This window comes from Bufo bufo, chromosome 2, assembly GCF_905171765.1.
Source record: "Bufo bufo chromosome 2, aBufBuf1.1, whole genome shotgun sequence".
Taxonomy (NCBI): Eukaryota; Metazoa; Chordata; class Amphibia; order Anura; family Bufonidae; genus Bufo; species Bufo bufo.
The window spans coordinates 475,794,563-475,816,945 of NC_053390.1; the positions used below are offsets into that span (position 1 = coordinate 475,794,563).

The 22,383-nt window shown below is 48.3% G+C and overlaps 1 protein-coding gene and 1 long non-coding RNA gene across 2 annotated transcripts in view; one reads left to right on the forward strand and one right to left on the reverse strand.

Moving 5' to 3' along the window:
- SMIM24 (small integral membrane protein 24) overlaps positions 1-22,383 on the forward strand; it is a 225,183-nt gene that overhangs the window by 99,121 nt on the left and 103,679 nt on the right. The window lies entirely within an intron of this gene.
- On the reverse strand, positions 2,416-10,581 carry LOC120989564. Its single transcript, XR_005776279.1, has 3 exons — positions 10,450-10,581; positions 9,179-9,184; positions 2,416-2,426 (listed from the first exon to the last, which is right to left on the reverse strand). It is a non-coding gene; the product is annotated as an uncharacterized LOC120989564 (long non-coding RNA).

Consider the following 22,383-nt stretch of genomic DNA (forward strand, 5'->3'; position numbering starts at 1 on the left):
TACACATACAGCTCTGCTACACAATACACAGCTCTGCTACATGCAGGTTACACATACAGCTCTGCTACACAGTACACAGCTCTGCTACATGCAGGTTACACATACAGCTCTGCTACACAGTACACCGCTCTGCTAAATGCAGGTTACACATACAGCTCTGCTACACAGTACACAACACTGCTACATGCAGGTTACACACACATCTCTAGTACAGAGCTCTATTTGATGGCTACAGTTCTGTACACTCTACCAGCTGCTGTGCACATCTGACCCCTCTCACACACGTGACTCATCACATGGTCATGACATCATCACAGGTCCTTTGCCTCTCCAGCAGCTAGCAGCTCTGTCAGGTGAAGAGTGTGTGTAGTAGGGCATATTTTGAGTTAGGGAGGACGGAGTTTTGGCTGATGTCTGACGGAGTTTTGGCTAATGTCTGACGGAGTTTTGGATGAGGGACGACGGAGTTTTGGATGAGGGACGACGGTGTTTTGGATGACGGACGACGGAGTTTTGGCTGAGGGACGACGGAGTTTTGGATGAGGGACGACGGAGTTTTGGATGAGGGACGACGGAGTTTTGGATGAGGGACGACAGAGTTTTGGATGAGGGACGACAGAGTTTTGGATGATGTCTGAGGTCTGATGGAGTTTTGGCTGATGTCTGAGGGAGGACGGAGTTTTGGATGAAGGAGGACGGAGTTTTGGATGAGGGAGGACAGAGTTTTGTCTGAGGTCTGATGGAGTTTTGGATGAGGGAGGACGGAGTTATGTCTAAAGTCTGAGGTAGGAGGGAGTTTTGCCTGACGGAGGACGGAGTTTTGGCTGATGTCTGACGGAGTTTTGGCTGATGTCTGACGGAGTTTTGGCTGACTTCTGATGGAGTTTTTGCTGATGTCTGACGGGGTTTTGGCTGAGGGACGACAGAGTTTTGGATGAGGGACGACAGAGTTTTGGATGAGGGACGACGGAGTTTTGGATGAGGGACGACGGAGTTTTGGATGAGGGACGACGGAGTTTTGGATGAGGGACGACGGAGTTTTGGATGAGGGACGACGGAGTTTTGGATGAGGGACGACGGAGTTTTGGATGATGTCTGAGGTCTGATGGAGTTTTGGCTGATGTCTGAGGGAGGACGGAGTTTTGGATGAGGGAGGACGGAGTTTTGTCTGAGGTCTGATGGAGTTTTGGATGAGGGAGGACGGAGTTATGTCTAAAGTCTGAGGTAGGAGGGAGTTTTGCCTGACGGAGGATGGAGTTGTGGATGATGTCTGACGATGTCCTAATATGTATGCCGTACTTTTGGTTTTTATTGCAGCTATGGATGTCCTGGTTCCTCTGTGTTCTTATGTGTGTGCTGTTTGTCTAATGTTTGTGTGGACAGCATTTCTGAGCACGGGTTCCAGTCAGCAAGGCTGTGGCAGGTTAGTGTGGAACTGTTTGGTTCACCTGTCATATTCATAGGTCTGTTCTTGTTCCCCTTCTCCCTGCTGCTTGGCCAGTGAGACTCCTGTTCCTCCGTGCCTAGGAGGAATAGGTAGTCTTACCCTCCTCCTAGTTCAGGGCCAGCCTGAGGGCTTCTAGGGACTATTAGGTTCCAGAGTATGAGCCCTCCTACCATCGGGGTCGGCTCATACGGCTAGGAGACAGGGTCAGTGTTAGGAACGCAATAGGAGGTGACCTGCTCCCTAATTCTGTCGTCCTGGCCGAGTAGCGACCGGACATCTTCAGAATATAGCACGGCTGAGGGTTTCCCCATCCTCAATCGCCATTCTGTCGCTGCAGCTCATAGAGGATGTATGAGTGGCTGAAGTGCATGAAAAGTTTCCTGCCAATTTGTAGGATGTCTTGCAGATGGGTGGAAGACTTCAGGAACCGCTTGACAAGCAGATTGAACACGTGTGCCATGCAGGGCACATGGCTCAGCCCTCCTTGACGCATATATATATACTTTCTTTTTGTACTGAAATAGGCCACTAAATGCTTTGACCAGAAAAAACTGCAACAATGCAGTGCGTATATATTTTTCTTTTTTTACTGAAATACACTCCTATACGCTTTCACCAGAAATAACGGCAGAAGTGAACTGAGAATATATTTTTCTTGTTAAACTGAAATAGGCCACTATGCGCTTTCACCAGAATTAACTGCAGAAATGCACTGTGAATATATTTTTCTTATTGTACTGAAACACGATCGTATACGCTTTGACCAGAAATAACTGCAACAGTGCAGTGCATATATATTTAATTTTTTTTTTTACTGAAATACACTATAAGTTTGCATCAGAAATAACTGCAGAAGTGAACTAAAAATATATTTTTCTTGTTGGACTGAAATAGGCTACTATATGCTTTCACCAGAAATAACTACAACAGTGCAGTGCATATTTTTTTATATTTTTTTATTGAAATACACCACTATACGCTTTCACCAGAAATAACTATAACAGTGCATATATATTTTTCTTTTTTTACTGAAATACGCCCCTATACGCTTTCACCAGAATTAACTGCAGAAGTGAAATACGTATATATTTTTCTTACAATACTGGCTGGCTGCTGATTGGCTGCATGCAGGCATGTCAATCTGTGATCCCGCCTTCCTAGAATTTCTTGCCCCATGTCCTCAGTCCTCACACGTGTAGCAGCCATTTTAGGAAAAATGCGATTCATTACCACGAAGCGCGAAATGTTTCCTGAAATTTGGATCGAATTCCACTTTGCCAGCTTCGATTCACTCATCTCTAACTAGCACCTTGTGCAAGCCAGTGTAGTTTTTCAAAGTGTGCACAACTAGGTTAATGACATGAACTATGCAGGGAGCATGTCTTATTTTCCACATGTTTAGGGTGGCCACAATGTTGTCGCCATTGTCGCTGACCACCTTGCCCAGTTGAGGTTGGTGAGGTGACAGCCAGCGGGATGTTTGGTGCTTGATGTTCTTAAGCAGCTGTTCCTCTGTGTAGGTACTGTCGCCTAGGCTGATCAACACCCCATGCCAACTCTTGACTTGACACATATGAGGCAGAAAGTGAGGACAACAATGTGAAAGACACCGTACTGCCCTTGGATGTGGCCTGGCTGCTGCAAGGAAGATTGGAAGAAGGAGTAAACTCTTGTTCCGGTAGCTGGCTGCCAACTTTGCCACAGAATGGGATGATGCCCCTTAATGTGATTCAAAAGAGCTGTGGTGTCTATTTTTGTATTTAGCTACCTACAGCTTTTTTTTTATTTTTGCACAACTTGCACAGGACAATGCTATCCTCTGATGTTGCCTCCTCCTCAGAACCCCAATCTGGGTCACAGGTCCTATCCAACACACAATCATCATCGAAGTTCTCACCCTTCATGGTGATTTCATGGTGGGCTCCTTGGCTACTCTCCCCTGCTCTACATTTCCTCCTGACTTATCTGACTGGTGCTGCAAGATGATAATTCAGAGGTGGAAGTGGAGAAGGGGGGGGGGGTTGCAACCACTAATGTAGGTGGTGGCGGAAACCCTGATGGAAGTAGGGCCCGCAATCATTGGCTTCGGTAGCACCTGTGCCATCCTAGTTTATGACTCGCTCCCTGCCTCCACAACGTTCACCCAGGAAAATGTAGCGTCCCTGGCCAAAAGCACTTGTCCATGTGTCGTTAAGTGGACCTTCCCAATAACTGCGTTGGTCAGGGCACGGGTGATGTTATGGGACACATGCTGCTGTAAGGCTGGGACTGCACACCGTGAGAAATATTGGCGGCTGGGGACAGAATAAAGCGTGATGGCAACCACAATCAGGCTGCGGAAAGCCTCAGTGTCCACAAGCCTAAATGGCAACATTTCCAGGGCCATCAATTTGGAAAGGTGCGCATTTAGTGCTATGGCCTGTGGGTGGGTGGCTGGGTATTTACGCTTTCGTTCAAAGGCCTGGGGTATAGACATCTGTACGCTGTGCTGGGACACAGAAGTTAATGTGCTAGCTGATGGTGCTTGCGAAGGTCCAGGTGCATGGCGGGAGGAATCCGGGCCTGCGTCTTGGACAGGGGATTGGCCAGCACATAACACAGGGGAAGAGGAGGCAGTGGTGTGACCCACATACACTGATTGTGGACCCAGGCGTTCGGCCCACCTATTGGGGTGCTTTAATGCCATGTGACGGATCATGCTGGTGATGGTGAGGTTGCTAGTATTCACGCCCCTGCTCATTTTGGTACGGCACAGGTTGCAAATGACAATTCTTTTATAGTCCGCACTATCCTCAAAAAAGCGCCAGACTGCGGAACACCTACTCCTTGGGAGATTGACGCAAGGGGGTGCTCCGGGGAACAGTTGTGGACCTGTTTGGTGTGGCCACCTTCTCTCTTTTGCCACCCCACTGCCTCTTCCAGCCTGTTGCGGTTCTGTGGATCCCTCCCCCTCTGTATTGCTGTCCTCACTCGGCTTGCCACCTTCCCAGGTTGGCTCAGTGACTTCATCGTCCACCATCTCCTCTTACACTTTCTCACTCTGGTTATCTTCCCGACTTGTTGACCTAACAGCAACCTCAGTTATTGACAACTGTGTCCCATCATCATCATCCACCTCGTGAAACACTAATTGCCGTTCCCCACAGTCATCTTCTTGTGACTGTGGATGCTCAAGTGTTTGGGACTCAGAGCACAAGATCTCCTCATGTTCCTCTTCAAGCGACCTGTACTAGAGGGCCAAATCAAGGAATGGTGCTGAAAAGAGCTCCTCGGAATATCCAAGTGTGGGTCACTTGTTTGCCAAGACTCTCCATAGTGGGAGGAAGGAGGATCAGGGTGAGGATTCTGTTGACCAGACTTTTGGCTACTGAAACTGGACATTGTGGAAGACAGGGTGGTGCTTAATAAAGTTGAGCGGACACCTGGATGTTCGGGTTCGACGGGTTCAGCTAAACTTCACAAGAAAGTTCGAGTTCGGGACCCAAACTTGACCCCAAACCCCACTGAAGTCAATGGGGATCCGAACTTTGGAGCACTAAAATGGCTCTAAAAAAGTCATGGAAAGGGCTAGAGGGCTGCAAATGCCATCAAAATGTGGTTAAGAGCATGGCAAGTGCTCTGCAAACAAATGTAGATAGGGATATGACTTAAAATAACAATAATAATCTAATAATTTTATTAATTAATAATCTTGATCTAGGAGGACGAGGTCCATATGGAGTAGGATGTTGAGGAGGTGGTGGATGTGGCGGTGTAGGTGGAAGCGGCAGTGGAGGAGGAGGAGGTAGCCAACACTGGTTTTTGGTTATCATTTTTTTTATTTTTTTTTATTAGGGTACACCCCAAAACATTGGGAAATATAACCTGTGATAACCCCCCCCAGCCATGCTAAACTAACCTTCAGACAATACACTTGCTGCAGGGCAGGCAAGCACCTCCAAGGCGTAAAGGGCAAGCTCAGGCCATGTGCCCAATTTGGGGACCCAGAAGTTGGAAGGTGGCAGACCCATGAGTTAGTACGTGTAGGTGTGTGCACACATACTGCTCCACCATGTCGCACGTCTCTGTGATGTCCATGATCCAATTGGATATCTGCTTTATCAACTTTCGATGTTATTTTCTGTTCCTACCATGGTGATAATAGTTAGCGGCGAATCAGGGTGCCACGCCGGAGAGGGAGTGGGAGAAAAGGAGACCATATCCAAGGGAGGTCAATGTATGAAATTAATTGTGATTGAGCGGAAATGTGGGACAAATTATTGAAGCCGAAGCTTCCAAGTAAAGGAGAGGGCGCACGGCAATTACCCACTCCCGACTTAGGGCCCCTAAAATACCAGGGCAGTATAAATAACCCACAAGTGACCCCATTTTGGAAAGAAGACACCCCAAGGTATTCCGTGAGGGGCATGGTGAGTTCCTAGAATTTTTTTTTTTGCCACAAGTTAGCGGAAAATGTTTTTTATTTTTTTTCTCTTACAAAGTCTCATATTCCACTAACTTGTGACAAAAAATAAAATTTTACATGAACTCGCCATGCCCCTCACGAAATACCTTGGGGTGTCTTCTTTCCAAAATGGGGTCACTAGTGGGGTATTTATACTGCCCTGGTATTTTAGGGGCCCTAAAGCGTGAGAAATAGTTTGGAATCCAAATGCGTAAAAAATGCCCTGTGAAATCCTAAAAGTACAAGGGTCACTTGTGGGGTAGTTATACTGCCCTGGCATTCTAGGGGCCCTAATGTGTGGTAAGTAGTTTGAAATCAAAATGTGTAAAAAATGACCTGTGAAATCCTAAAGGTGCTCTTTGGAATGTGGGCACCTTTGCGCACCTAGGCTGCAAAAAAGTGTCACACATGTGGTATCGCCGTACTCAGGAGAAGTAGGGCAATGTGTTTTGGGGTGTATTTTTACATATACCCATGCTGGGTGAGAGAAATATCTATGTAAATGACAACTTTTCCAATTTTTTTATACAAAGTTGTCAATTTACAGAGATATTTCTCTCACCCAGCATGGGTATATGTAAAAAGACACCTCAAAACACATTGCCCTACTTCTCTTGAGTACGGCGATACCACATGTGTGACACTTTTTTGCAGCCAAGATGCGCAAAGGGGCCGAAAGTTCAACGAGTACCTTTTAGGAGGGCATTTTTAGGCATTTGGATTCCAGACTTCTTCTCACGCTTTAGGGCCCCTAAAATGCCAGGGCAGTATAAATACCCCACATGGGACCCCATTTTGGAAAGAAGACACCCCAAGGTATTCCATGAGGGGTATGGCGAGTTCATAGAAGATTTTTTTTTTTGGCACAAGTTAGTGGAAATAGATATTTTTTTAGTTTTTTCTCACAAAGTCTCCCTTTGTGACAAAAAGTTCAATCTTTCATGCCCCTCAGCGAATACCTTGGGGTGTCTTCTTTCCAAAATGGGGTCATTTGTGGGGTGTTTGTACTGCCCTGGCATTTGAGGGTCTCCGCATTCGTTACATGTATGGCCAGCATTAGGAGTTTCTGCTATTCTCCTTAGGCCTCATGCACACGACCGTTGTTTGGGTCTGCATCTGAGCCGCTGTTTTGGCGGCTCGGATGCGGACCCATTCATTTCAATGGTGCCGCAAAAGATGCGGACAGCACTCCGTGTGCTGTCCGCATCCGTGGCTCCGTTCCGCGTCCCCGCTAAAAAAAATAACATGTCCTATTCTTGTCCGCGCTTTGCGGACAAGAATAGGCATTTATATTGCCGGCGACCGTTCCGTTCCGCAAATTGCGGAAGTAAACACAGGGCACCTTCCGTTTTTTGCGCATCCGCGGTTTGCAGACCGCAAAAAAACAGCACAGTCGTGTGCATGAGGCCTTATATTGAGCATACGGGTAATTTTTAGCCAGAGGCTGAACAGATTTTTTTTTTCCGTTCAGCCTCTGGGCTGAAAGAAAAAATGAACGGCACAGATTTCTTCATTCGCATCGATCAATGTGGATGAAAAAATCTCTGCCAAAAAATGTGCAAAAAAAAAAAAAAAGCTGTGATCGCTAATAAAGATCCAAAAAGCTCAAAAGTGATCTTTATAGCGCCGCAGCGATTTTACTGTGTTTTTGCAGTGATCAGAAAAAAATAACATTTCTGTCACTGCGGTGGGGCGGACTGAACGCAAGTGTGCACACAAGTTCAGGCCTGATGGGGCAAACACTGCGTTTTTTGTAGAGCCTAAGGTGACCCTAATGTACTGATATAGATCTGATTGCGATCAGTCTTGATCACTTACAGATACTATAAAGTACTAGCGCTGATTAGCGACTGTGATGACGCTAATCAGCGACTAATCAGTGACTGCGGTGCGGTGGGCGCTAACTACCTAACAAGTGGCTAACTAACTGGCGGTGATAAGGGACCCTTAGGCCCCATTCACACGTCCGCAATTCTGTTCCGCATTTTGCGGAACGTAATTGCGGACCCATTCATTTCTATGGGGACAGACTTTGTCCCGCTCGGATCCGAAATTGCGGATCTGCACTTCCGGGTCCCCAAAAATATAGAACATGTCCTATTCTTGTCCGCAATTGTGGACAAGAAAAGGCATTTTCTATATAGTTCTGGCAATGTGCGGATCTGCAAAATGCGGAAAGCACATTGCCGGTGTCCGTGTTTTGCGGATCCGTGGATCCGCGGATCCGCAAAACACATACGGACGTCTGAATGGAGCCTTACAGGGGGGTTATCAATGACAGGGGGGTGATCAGGGAGTCTATATGGGGTGATCAGGGGTTAATAAGGGGTTAATAAGTGACAGGGGGGGGTGTAGTGTAGTGTGGTGCTTGGTGCTACTTACAGAGCTGCCTGTGTCCTCTGGTGGTCGATCCAAGCAAAAGGGACCACCAGAGGACCAGGTAGCAGGTATATTAGATGCTGTTAACAAAACAGCATCTAATATACCTTTCTGATGTTAAAAAAATCGCATCTACAGCCTGCCAGCGAATGATCGCCACTGGCAGGCTGTAGATCAACTCGTTTACCTTGCGATCCTGTGAACGTGCGCTCCTGTGAGCGCGCGTTCACAGGAAATCTCGCGTCTCGATGCGTCCAGGAGGAATAACCCGGCCGCCCGCAGGACGCTGTAGTATAACAATGGCTGGGTAAGGCCGGTATACATGTCTATTCTGCACAAGGTACGGACAAGTCCTGTGGGATCCATGCCTGGTTCATTTTAATTAACTTGAGCTTGTCCACATTGGCTGTGGATAAGTGGCTGCGCTTGTCTGGGATAATGCTCCCTGCCGTGCTAAACACGCGTTCAGACAATACACTGGCTGCAGGGCAGGCCAGCACCCCCAGGGCGTAAAGGTCAAGCTCAGGCCATGTGCCCAATTTGGAGACCCAGAAGTTGAAGGGGGAAGATCCGTCATTCAGTACGTGTAGGCGTGTGCACACATACTGCTCCACCATGTTGGTGAAATGCTGCCTCCTGCTAAGATGTTCCATATCAGCTGATGGTGCTGGTTGTTGTAGCGTGCTGACAAAGCATTTCCACATTTCGGCCATGCTAACCCTGCCTTCTGAGGTGCTGGTGGTGCCCCAGCTGCGTTGGCGACCTCTTCTTCCTCCTCTGCCTTCGCCTTGTGCTTCCACTGTGCCCCCGCTGTCAGGTGAGAATGCCACCAGCAGCGCGTCTACCAGCGTGCGCTTGTACTCGCGCATCTTACAATCACGCTCCAGTGACTGAATTAAGGACGATACGTTGTCCTTGTAGTGGGGATCCAGCAGCATGGCCGCCCAGTAATCAGCACAAGTTAGAATGTGGGCAACTCGGCGGTCGTTGCAGAGACACTGCAGCATGTAATCGCTCATGTGTGCCAGGCTGCCCAGAGGCAGCGAAGGCAGCGAAAAGCTGTCCTCTGTGGGAGGTGTATCGTCTCTGTCCTCTGTATCCCTCCAGCCACACACCAGTGAAGGCCATGAGCTGGTTTGGGTACCACTCGCTGTGAACACGGTTCCTCCTCCTCCATCTCCTCATCCTCCACCTCATCATTCTCCAGTACTGTGCCTGGCTGGACAATTGTGTACCTGGCGTTTGTGGGTGCAGGAACCCACCCTCGGAGCCACTTGTGAATGACTGACCAGAAACCCTATGAAATGATCCTTCCTTCTTCTCCTGTGCCACATCCTCTTCCATCATCGCCAGAAGTGTTTTTTCAAGGAGGCATAGAAGTGGCATAGTAAGGCTGAGAATTACGTTATCGCCACTGGCCAGCGCAACAAGGCACACAGTACCCGCATGGAGTCCCAGTCATTGGTGGTGAAGTGGTGCTGCAGCTGAAACTCCACTATCGCCTGCTGCTGCTCGCACAGTCTGGCCAGCATGTGCAAGGTGGCGTTCCACCTTGTGGGCATGTCGCATATGAGGCGGTGAGCGGGAAGGCCGAAGTTACGTTGCAGCGCTGACAGGCGAGCAGCAGCAGGGTGAGAACGCTAAAAGCACGCACAGACGGCCAGCACTTTCTGCAGAAGCTCTGACATATCGGGGTAATTTTTAAGGAATTTCTGCACCACCTGTGGACCTTGCCACAGATGGCGTTGCGAAGTGCACACCTGATTTTGTCCCCCACTTGGCTGTGCAGGGAAGGGATGGCTCGCCTGAAAAAGTAGTGGCGGCTGGGCATGACGTACTGTGGGACAGTGTTGTGGCAGGCCAAGGGTCAGCCATGTGATGATCGTTGCCTCATGTTCAGGTGAATGACGTCGACGGAGGAAAATGACAGAAGTCTGAGTATAGTTCAAAACCTTGTCAGGATCCCAACATGAAAGTTTCCTGCACCCTTTATTTATACACAGTTCAAAGGGTGTAACCCCTCAAAGTAAAACATGATTGGTTTACAGACATTTCAATAATGGCTTTTGAATCCATCTATTGATTGGTTAGTATTTTACCAGTTTCACTTTAGCAAAAATGTGTTAACTAATGAGTTTAGGTGTCTTAGCAAGAGATGCATATTTTTGGTTAGTAGTACGTACAAATCTTATCTTCTCTTAACACACACAGTTCACTTCTATAGGTTTTTTAGCTTATGCTTGTTCTTTTCCAAATGTCACCACATTGTATCACGTATACAGAGAAAATGAAAACATCTTATGAATTTTATATCCACTTTCAGAAAAGCTGGATAATTTCCTTAACATAACAACAGCCACCGCCATAAGGCTTTTAGAACTCTATGTCTCCATCAGATGGAATGACAGCATTTCAAAGGGGGGTACTTCCTCTTCCGCTCCAGTGTTTGGGAGATGGAGAGCTGAACGCTTCCGTGGGACATTGTGGAGATGCTTGGTGACCCAGGTGGTGGTGTCGCTGGCAGATCCTCTGTTTGCAGGGTGGCAGGTTCCACTGTCACTCCAGAGGTGGATGAAGAGGCCGAGACTGCAGCAGAAGAGGAAGCAGGAGGAGCAGGAGACCTTTCTTGGTTTTTGAGGTGTCTACTCCACTGCAGATCATGCTTTGCACTTAGATGCCTGGTCTTGCAGGTTGTGCTCAGGTTGAGAACATTTATTCCTCGCTTCAGGCTCTGATTGCACAGCGTCCAAACCACTCGTGTCTTGTCGTCAACACATTGTCTGAAGAACTGCCACGCCAGGGAACTCCTTGGAGATGGCTTTGGTGTGCTCGGTCCCTTGCTGCGTTGGGCAGTAGCAGGCGTACTGTCTAGGGGACTGCCGCTCCGCTTTTGCACCTTGCCCCCTTTTCTGCTGTGCTGGTGGCTCTGTGCGACCACCGCCTCTTCCTCCAAACTAGACAGGTCACTCGCATGACCTTGATTCCATGTGGGGTCGAGGACCTCATCGGCCTCCACATCATCTTCCACCCAGTCTTCACCCCTGCCCTCCTTATCGGTCTGCACACTGCAGAAAGCCACAGCAGTTGGCACCTGTGTTTAGTCATCATCCGAGACGTGCTGCGATGGTCCTCCCATGTACTCATCTTGAAACATAAGTAGTTGGGCATCGGTGAACTCAATCTCTTCCACTTCTGGGGCAGAGCTAGCAGAGTCAGCAAAAAGCAGAAGAGACTGCTGCATGACTTGGGGCACAGACTGCTTGGCTGATTTGCAAAGGGGTAAGGTGAAAGACTGATGGACATCGGCTGCAGGTGCCAAGTCTGATCTTTCAGTAAGAGACTGGGTGGGAGATAATGTGAAGGAACTGGAGGCACTGTCAGCAACCCAATCTACTATTGCCTGTACTTGTTCTGGCCTCACCATTCGTAGAGCCACATTAGACCCGACCAAATAACGCTGAAGGTTCTGTCGCCTACTCGCACCTGAGGAAGGTGTTTCACTTGTGCGTGTAGCTGGCACATGTCTCTCCCTGCAACAGGACCTCCACCAGCAGCACCACGACAGGGGCCACGTCACTTATTTGACTCTCTCCTCATTCGCCGCAAATTTAGTATTTTGCCCAAAATTGGTGTTTTTTTAATAACCGAATATAACAGCACTATCTAACGCGTGTATTTAACACTGACAGATGCAGCAAAGGCACCAGATGTAGGATATTGTCAAAATTGGGTGTGTTTTTAAACACAGAATATTATTGCAGTATTTCAAGCTTGTATTTCACACTAACAAGTGCAGCATAGGCCCCAGATGTAGGGTATTGGCAAAAATTGGTGTTTTTTTAAACACAGAAAATTATTGCAGTATTTCAAGCTTGTATTTCACACTGACCAATACTGCAAAGGCACCACATTTAGGATATTGCCAAAAATGGGTGTTTTTTTAAACCCATAAAATTATTGCAGTATTTCAAGCTTGTATTTCACACTGACAAATGCTGCAAAGGCACCCGGTGTAGGATATTGCCAAAAATGGGTGTTTTTTTTTTATTAAACCAAGAATATTATTGCAGTATTTCAAGCTTGTATTTCACACTAACAAATGCAGCAAAATGCCCCAGATGTAGGGTATTGCAAAAAATGGGTGATTTTTTAAAACCCAGAATATAATTGCAGTATTTCAAGCTTGTATTTGACTGTCACAAATGCACATATGCTGTGCTGGTGCACTGAAATTGCATAAAATGGCCGCCGACACCCACCTAACTAACAGATGGAGAAAAGTTATTTTTCTGTGTCACTGGGCTCAGGGCAGGGTAAAAAGATTGTGCATTGCACCCACAGAACAAAATCTATGTAGATCGCTGTGTTAACAAGCACTTCTGATTAAAGAGTCTTTCCTATTCTCTCCCTCACAGCAGCACATCCTATCCCTACACTAATCAGAGCAGAGTGCTGCAATCCAACTGACCACCTGGTTGCACTGGTCTGAGAGTGCAACCAGGTGGTTTCCTGTGCCGCCCTGCAAACTGGGACATGAAGCTAGGTATCGTGGATGAGTGTGTTTCTTGTGCTCTGGCAGCAGGCACAGTTTCACCGGGCACAGGGCCACGGCCTCTGCGTGCACCATCAGCATCACGGCCACTTCCCCGTCCCTTACTGTTCAACTTGCACATATTAAATGGTATATATGCTTGCAAGTATGTCACACGTACATTAGTGCAGGTTTTGTAAGTGTATGCGCAAATAAAGTACACAGAATGTCACAGATATTTTTTTGATGCGCACACATTAAACAGGAGCTGTAGCACAGAAAATGTCGCTGTCCGCAGCATCTATGACAAAAGTACACTGAATGTCATTGATATTTAGGATGCGCAAACGTTATATAGGAGGTATAGCGCAAATAATGTCGCTGTCACTACCGGCTAATAAAAAATTACACTGAATAATTGTCACTGATATTTAGGATGCACAAACGTTATACAGGAAGTAGAGCGCAAGTAATGTTGCTGTCACCACCACCTAATAAAAAATGACACAGAATTAATGTCACTGATATTTAGGTTTAACAAACGTAATACAGGAGATATAGCGCAAGTAATGTCGCTGTCACCACCGCCTAAAAAAATTACACTGAATGAATGTCACTGATATTTAGGATGCGCAAATGTTATACAGGAGGTATAGCGCAAGTAATGTGTCATGGCAAATGGGGATAAGGGGAACACCAAGTAAACAAACCGCAACAGGTAAACAGACTAGGTCCCAAAGCTAGGGAGGAGGGAATGGTAACCTCCTAACAATCCCTGAGCCTTTCCCTGACTGCTGACAGTATGAGCAAGTCCTGATGGTGAATGAACTCATACGCTGGAACCTAAGCCCTGCTGACACTGTAGAAAACCCTAACTTAGGGAGCGGGGAATGAGGCTGTCGGTACCTTCCACTGTGAAGGGACTAGCATCTCCCTGAGACCTAGAAGCAACACACGCAAAAAGGAGAAAACAGGAGGACTTGAGACGAGCGGAAGGTAGAGCATCCACAAACAACCAGTATAGAACTCCAGAAGGAAAATATCAACCATAAAGTCAGCAGTAAGAGGCGGACTTAAATAGAGCCTCTTAAACAGCTAACGAGTAGGGATGGGCGAACCCGAACTGTATATGAATTTTGGGGTGTCCGTGACACGGACCCGAACCCGAACATTTTCGTAAAAGTCCGGGTTCGGTGTTCGGCGCTTTCTTGGCGCTTTTTGAAAGGCTGCAAAGCAGCCAATCAACAAGCGTCATACTACTTGCCCCAAGAGGCCATCACAGCCATGCCTACTATTGGCATGGCTGTGATTGGCCAGTGCAGCATGTGACCCAGCCTCTATATAAGCTTGGGTCACGTAGCGCTGCACGTCACTCTGCTGTTACAAGTGTAGGGAGAGGTTGCAGCTGCGACGTTAGGGCGAGATTAGGCAGTGATTAACTCCTCCAAAACACTTAAGACAGTGATCGATCTACAGCTGTGGATCATTGAAATGCTGCTATTCAATTGCTCACTGTTTTTAGGCTGCCCAGAGCGTTTTTCAGTCACTTTTTTCTGGGGTGATCGGCGGCCATTTTGTGGCTTGTGGTGCGCCAGCACAAGCTGCCACCAAGTCCATTTAACCATCAATAGTGTGGTTATTTTTTGCTATATCCTATATCAGGGGCAAGCTGTCACCAAGACCATTTAACCATCAATAGTGTGGTTATTTTTTGGCTATATCCTACATCAAGGGCAAGCTGCCACCAATAGTGTGGTTATTTTTTGGCTATATCCTACATCAGGGGCAAGCTGCCACCAAGTCCATTTAACCATCAATAGTGTGGTTATTTTTTGGCTATATCCTACATCAGGGGCAAGCTGCCACCAAGTCCATTTAACCATCAATAGTGTGGTTATTAAAATCTATCCCTAAAAGGGTATATTAGATTCAAGGTGCTGATAGGGTCATTCTCAATAACTTCACACACACGCTACTGTGCATATCCAAGTCTAATTCTGTCCGTAAACGTATACCTGTCACCCAGCGCCTAAATAATAGGCCTCAAATTTATATTAAGCTAAATCTGTCATTACTGCTGTGCCTGTATTAGTGTAATACGGTACCTAAATAGATAGCCAGATAGTGTTAGGTGTCTGTAAAAAAAGGCCTGAATTTGAATTCAATACATTGGGCCAAATAATATTTTTCTTATTGTGGTGAACGGTAACAATGAGGAAAACATCTAGTAAGGGACGCGGACGCGGACATGGTCGTGGTAGGGTTAGTGGACCCTCTGGTGCTGGGAGAGGACGTGGCCGTTCTGCCACAGCCACACGTCCTAGTGAACCAACTACCTCGGGTCCCAGTAGCCAGCAGAATTTACAGCGATATTTGGTGGGGCCCAATGCCGTTCTAAGGATGGTAAGGCCTGAGCAGGTACAGGCATTAGTCAATTGGGTGGCCGACAGTGGATCCAGCACGTTCACATTATCTCCCACCCAGTCTTCTGCAGAAAGCGCACAGATGGCGCATGAAAACCAAGCCCATCAGTCTGTCACATCACCCCCATGCATATCAGGGAAACTGTCTGAGCCTCAAGTTATGCAGCAGTCTCTTATGCTGTTTGAAGACTCTGCTGGCAGGGTTTCCCAAGGGCATCCACCTAGCCCTTCCCCAGGGGTGGAAGAGATAGAATGCACTAACGCACAACCACTTATGTTTCCTGATGATGAGGACATGGGAATACCACCTCAGCACGTCTCTGATGATGACGAAACACAGGTGCCAACTGCTGCGTCTTTCTGCAGTGTGCAGACTGAACAGGAGGTCAGGGATCAAGACTGGGTGGAAGACGATGCAGGGGACGATGAGGTCCTAGACCCCACATGGAATGAAGGTCGTGCCACTGACTTTCACAGTTCGGAGGAAGAGGCAGTGGTGAGACCGAGCCAACAGCGTAGCAAAAGACAAAGAGGGAGCAGTGGGAAAAAGCAGAACACCCGCCGCCAAGAGACTCCGCCTGCTACTGACCGCCGCCATCTGGGACCGAGCACCCCAAAGGCAGCTTCAAGGAGTTCCCTGGCATGGCACTTCTTCAAACAATGTGCTGACGACAAGACCCGAGTGGTTTGCACGCTGTGCCATCAGAGCCTGAAGCGAGGCATTAACGTTCTGAACCTTAGCACAACCTGCATGACCAGGCACCTGCATGCAAAGCATGAACTGCAGTGGAGTAAACACCTTAAAAACAAGGAAGTCACTCAGGCTCCCCCTGCTACCTCTTCTGCTGCTGCCGCCTCGGCCTCTTCTGCTGCTGCCGCCTCGGCCTCTTCCTCCGCCTCTGGAGGAACGTTGGCACCTGCCGCCCAGCAAACATGGGATGTACCACCAACACCACCACCTGCGTCACCAAGCATCCCAACCATGTCACACGGCAGCGTTCAGCTCTCCATCTCACAAACATTTGAGAGAAAGCGTAAATTCCCACCTAGCCACCCTCGATCCCTGGCCCTGAATGCCAGCATTTCTAAACTACTGGCCTATGAAATGCTGTCATTCAGGCTGGTGGACACAGACAGCTTCAAACAGCTCATGTCGCTTGCTATCCTACAGTATGTTGTTCCCAGCCGCCACTACTTCTCCAAGAGAGCCGTGCCTTCCCTGCACAACCAAGTATCCGATAAAATCAAGTGTGCACTGCGCAACGCCATCTGTGGCAAGGTCCACCTAACCACAGATACGTGGACCAGTAAGCACGGCCAGGGACGCTATATCTCTCTAACTGCACACTGGGTAAATGTAGTGACGGCTGGGCCCCAGGCGGAGAGCTGTTTGGCGCACGTCCTTCCGCCGCCAAGGATCGCAGGGCAACATTCTTTGCCTCCTGTCTCCTCCTCCTCCTACTCAGCTTCCTCCTCCTCTTCTTCCACCTGCTCATCCAGTCAGCCACACACCTTCACCACCAACTTCAGCACAGCCCGGGGTAAACGTCAGCAGGCCATTCTGAAACTCATATGTTTGGGGGACAGGCCCCACACTGCACAGGATTTGTGGCGGGGTATAGAACAACAGACCGACGAGTGGTTGCTGCCGGTGAGCCTCAAGCCCGGCCTGGTGGTGTGCGATAATGGGAGAAATCTCGATGCAGCTCTGGGACTAGCCGGTTTGACGCACATCCCTTGCCTGGCGCATGTGCTGAATTTGGTGGTGCAGAAGTTCATTCGCAACTACCCCGACATGTCAGAGCTGCTGCATAAAGTGCGGGCCGTCTGTTCGCGCTTCCGGCGTTCACATCCTGCCGCTGCTAGCCTGTCTGCGCTACAGCGTAATTTCGGCCTTCCCGCTCACCGCCTCATATGCGACGTGCCCACCAGGTGGAACTCCACCTTGCACATGCTGGACAGACTGTGCGAGCAGCAGCAGGCCATAGTGGAGTTTCAGCTGCAGCACGCACGGGTCAGTCGCACTGCGGAACAGCACCACTTCACCACCAATGACTGGGCCTCCATGCGAGACCTGTGTGCCCTGTTGCGCTGTTTCGAGTACTCCACCAACATGGCCAGTGGCGATGACGCCATTATCAGCGTTACAATACCACTTCTATGTCTCCTTGAGAAAACACTTAGGGCGATGATGGAAGAGGAGGTGGCCCAGGAGGAGGAGGAGGAGGAAGAGGGGTCATTTTTAGCACTTTCAGGCCAGTCTCTTCGAAGTGACTCAGAGGGAGGTTTTTTGCAACAGCAGAGGCCAGGTACAAAAGTGGCCAGACAGGGCCAACTACTGGAGGACGAGGAGGACGAGGATGAGGAGGAGGTGGAGGAGGATAAGGATGAAGCATGTTCACAGCGGGATGGCACCCAACGCAGCTCGGGCCCATCACTGGTGCGTGGCTGGGGGGAAACGCAGGACGATGACGATACGTCTCCCACAGAGGACAGCTTGTCCTTACCTCTGGGCAGCCTGGCACACATGAGCGACTACATGCTGCAGTGCCTGCGCAACGATAGCAGAGTTGCCCACATTTTAACGTGTGCGGACTACTGGGTTGCCACCCTGCTGGATCCCCGGTACAAAGACAATGTGCCCACCTTACTTCCTGCACTGGAGCGTGATAGGAAGATGCGCGAGTACAAGCGCACGTTGGTAGACGCGCTACTGAGAGCATTCCCAAATGTCACAGGGGAACAAGTGGAAGCCCAAGGCGAAGGCAGAGGAGGAGCAAGAGGTCGCCAACGCAGCTGTGTCACGGCCAGCTCCTCTGAGGGCAGGGTTAGCATGGCAGAGATGTGGAAAAGTTTTGTCACCACGCCACAGCTAACTGCACCACCACCTGATACGGAACGTGTTAGCAGGAGGCAACATTTCACTAACATGGTGGAACAGTACGTGTGCACACCCCTCCACGTACTGACTGATGGTTCGGCCCCATTCAACTTCTGGGTCTCCAAATTGTCCATGTGGCCAGAGCTAGCCTTTTATGCCTTGGAGGTGCTGGCCTGCCCGGCGGCCAGCGTTTTGTCTGAACGTGTATTCAGCACGGCAGGGGGCGTCATTACAGACAAACGCAGCCGCCTGTCTACAGCCAATGTGGAGAAGCTGACGTTCATAAAAATGAATCAGGCATGGGTCCCACAGGACCTGTCCATCCCTTGTGCAGATTAGACATTAACTACCTCCCCTTAACCATATATTATTGTACTCCAGGGCACTTCCTCATTCAATCCTATTTTTATTTTCATTTTACCATTATATTGCGGGGCAACCCAAAGTTGAATGAACCTCTCCTCTGTCTGGGTGCCGGGGCCTAAAAATATCTGACAGTGGTCTGTTCCAGTGGTGGGTGACATGAAGCCTGATTCTCTGCTATGACATGAAGACTGATTCTCTGCTGACATGAAGCCAGATTCTCTGCTATGGGACCTCTCTCCTCTGCCTGGGTGCCTGGGCCTAAATATCTGACAATGGACTGTTCCAGTGGTGGGTGACGTGAAGCCTGATTCTCTGCTATGACATGAAGACTGATCCTCTGCTGACATGAAGCCTGAATCTCTGTTATGGGACCTCTCTCCTCTGTCTGGGTGCCGGGGCCTAAAAATATCTGACAGTGGCCTGTTCCAGTGGTGGGTGACATGAAGCCTGATTCTATGTTATGGGACCTCTCTCCTCTGTCTGGGTGCCGGGGCCTAAAAATATCTGACAGTGGCCTGTTCCAGTGGTGGGTGACATGAAGCCTGATTCTCTGCTATGACATGAAGACTGATTCTCTGCTGAGTCGCTGACATGAAGCCTGAATCTCTGTTATGGGACCTCTCTCCTCTGTCTGGGTGCCGGGGCCTAAATTATATGACAATGGACTGTTCCAATGTTGGGTGACGTGAATTATGATTCTCTGCTATGACATGAAGACTGATTCTCTGCTGACATGAAGCCAGATTCTATGTTATGGGACTTCTCTCCTCTGTCTGGATGCCGGGGCCTAAAAATATCTGACAGTGGCCTGTTCCAGTGGTGGGTGACATGAAGCCTGATTCTCTGCTATGACATGAAGACTGATTCTCTGCTGAGTCGCTGACATGAAGCCTGAATCTCTGTTATGGGACCTCTCTCCTCTGTCTGAGTGCCGGGGCCTAAATTATATGACAATGGACTGTTCCAATGTTGGGTGACGTGAATTATGATTTTCTGCTATGACATGAAGACTGATTCTCTGCTGACATGAAGCCAGATTCTATGTTATGGGACCTCTCTTCTCTGTCTGGGTGCCGGGGCCTAAAAATATCTGACAGTGGCCTGTTCCAGTGGTGGGTGACATGAAGACTGATTCTCTGCTGAGTCGCTGACATGAAGCCTGAATCTCTGTTATGGGACCTCTCTCCTCTGTCTGGGTGCCGGGGCCTAAATTATATGGCAATGTACTGTTCCAATGTTGGGTGACGTGAATTATGATTCTCTGCTATGACATGAAGACTGATTCTCTGCTGACATGAAGCCAGATTCTATGTTATGGGACCTCTCTCCTCTGTCTGGGTGCCGGGGCCTAAAAATATCTGACAGTGGCCTGTTCCAGTGGTGGGTGACATGAAGCCTGATTCTCTGCTATGACATGAAGACTGATTCTCTGCTGAGTCGCTGACATGAAGCCAGATTCTATGTTATGGGACCTCTGTCTGGGTGCCGGGGCCTAAATTATATGACAATGGACTGTTCCAATGTTGGGTGACGTGACGCATGATTCTCTGCTATGACATGAAGACTGATTCTCTGCTGACATGAAGCCAGATTCTATGTTATGGGACCTCTCTGCTCTGTCTGGGTGCCGGGGCCTAAAAATATCTGACAGTGGTCTGTTCCAGTGGTGGGTGACATGAAGCCTGATTCTCTGCTATGACATGAAGACTGATTCTCTGGTGACATGAAGCCAGATTCTATGTTATGGGACCTCTCTCCTCTGTCTGGGTGCCGGGGCCTAAATTATATGACAATGGACTGTTCCAATGTTGGGTGACGTGAAGCATGATTCTCTGCTATGACATGAAGCCTGATTCTCTGCTGACATGAAGCCTGAATCTCTGCTATGGGACCTCTCTCCTCTGCCTGGGTGCCTGGGCCTAAATATCTGACAATGGACTGTTCCAGTGGTGGGTGACGTGAAGCCTGATTCTCTGCTATGACATGAAGACTGATTCTCTGCTGACATGAAGCCAGATTCTCTGCTATGGGACCTCTCTCCTCTGCCTGGGTGCCTGGGCCTAAATATCTGACAATGGACTGTTCCAGTGGTGGGTGACGTGAAGCCTGATTCTCTGCTATGACATGAAGCCTGATTCTCTGCTGACATGAAGCCAGATTCTATTTTATGGGACCTCTCTCCTCTGCCTGGGTGGCGGGGCCTAAATATCTGACAATGGACTGTTCCAGTTTTGGGTGACGTGAAGCCTGATTCTCTGCTATGACATGAAGACTGATTCTCTGCTGACATGAAGCCTGATTCTCTGCTATGGGACCTCTCTCCAATTGATATTGGTTAATTTTTATTTATTTTATTTTAATTTTAATTAATTTCCCTATCCACATTTGTTTGCAGGGGATTTAACTACATTTTGCTGCCTTTTGCAGCCCTCTAGCCCTTTCCTGGGCTGTTTTACAGCCTTTTTAGTGCCGAAAAGTTCGGGTCCCCATTGACTTCAATGGGGTTCGGGTTCGGGACGAAGTTCGGGTCGGGTTCAGATCCCGAACCCGAACATTTCCGGGAAGTTCGGCCGAACTTCTCGAACCCGAACATCCAGGTGTTCGCTCAACTCTACTAACGAGCAGAACCTGTGGAAAGCTGGGATCCTGCTCACAACAACAAACTGTCACAGCCAGATCTCTGAGAAGTTCTGATAGACGTTCAGATACACCTTAATAAAATGGGAACGGTTGGTGATATTAACTTCCTGTTTGTGGCACATTAGTATATGTGAGGGGGGAAGTTTTCCAAATGGGTGGTGACCATGGCGGCCATTTTGAAGTCGGCCATTTTGAATCCAACTTTTGTTTTTTCAATAGGAAGAGGGTCATGTGACACATCAAACTTATTGGGAATTTCACACAAAAAACAATGGTGTGCTTGGTTTTAACGTAACTTTATTCTTTCATGAGTTATTTACAAGTTTCTCTTTGTTTACAGCTATTGACATGTCACCGAGGTTAACACGTGAGGAGCGGATAGAAATTGTGTTGATGTCTGGTGAATGCAGTAACCGGGTCATTGCAGCAGATTTCAATGCAAGACACCCTACGAGACCACCCATCTCCCATGCTACAGTTAGCAAACTGCTTGCTAAGTTTCGTGAAACTGGTTCAGTGTTGGATTTGCCAAAATGTGGACGCATGAAATCTGTCTCTAATGAAGAAACATCAGTGGCTGTCCTAGCTTCATTCAGCAAGAGCCCACAGCGTAGCACTCGCCGCATGTCACTGGAGAGTGGCATTAGTCGAACATCCCTTTCGGCGGATATTAGCTACTCACAAATGGCACCCTTACAAACTCCAGCTACTGCAGCATCTCAACGAGGATGACCCAGATAGGCGCACTGAATTTGCAGAATGTGCAAAACAAAAATTGGAACAGGACCCTCAGTTTACGCAGAAGATTTGTTCAGTGATGAGGCAAACTTTTATGTAAATGGTGAAGTTAACAAACAAAACCACCGCTATTGGTCTGACACTAACCCACATTGGATAGATCCCTCCAAGACTGTTGGAACAAAAAAATTGATGGTATGGTGTGGTATATCGGGTACAAAGATAGTGGGGCCATTCTTCATCAATGGAAACCTCAAGGCCACTGGATATGCGAAATTGCTACATGATGATGTGTTTCCTTCTTTATGCACTGAAGCTGGCACGTTCCCTTAGTTTTTCCAGCAAGATGGTGCACCACCACATTATAGGTGTCAGGTCCGAGCATTCCTAGATGAACAGTTTCCTGGAAAGTGGATTGGTCGTCGTGGGCCAGTTGAATGGCCCCCAAGGTCTCCCGATCTGACCCCCTTAGACTTTTATCTTTGGGGTCAACTGAAGGCAATTGTCTATGCTGTGAAGATACGAGATGTGCAG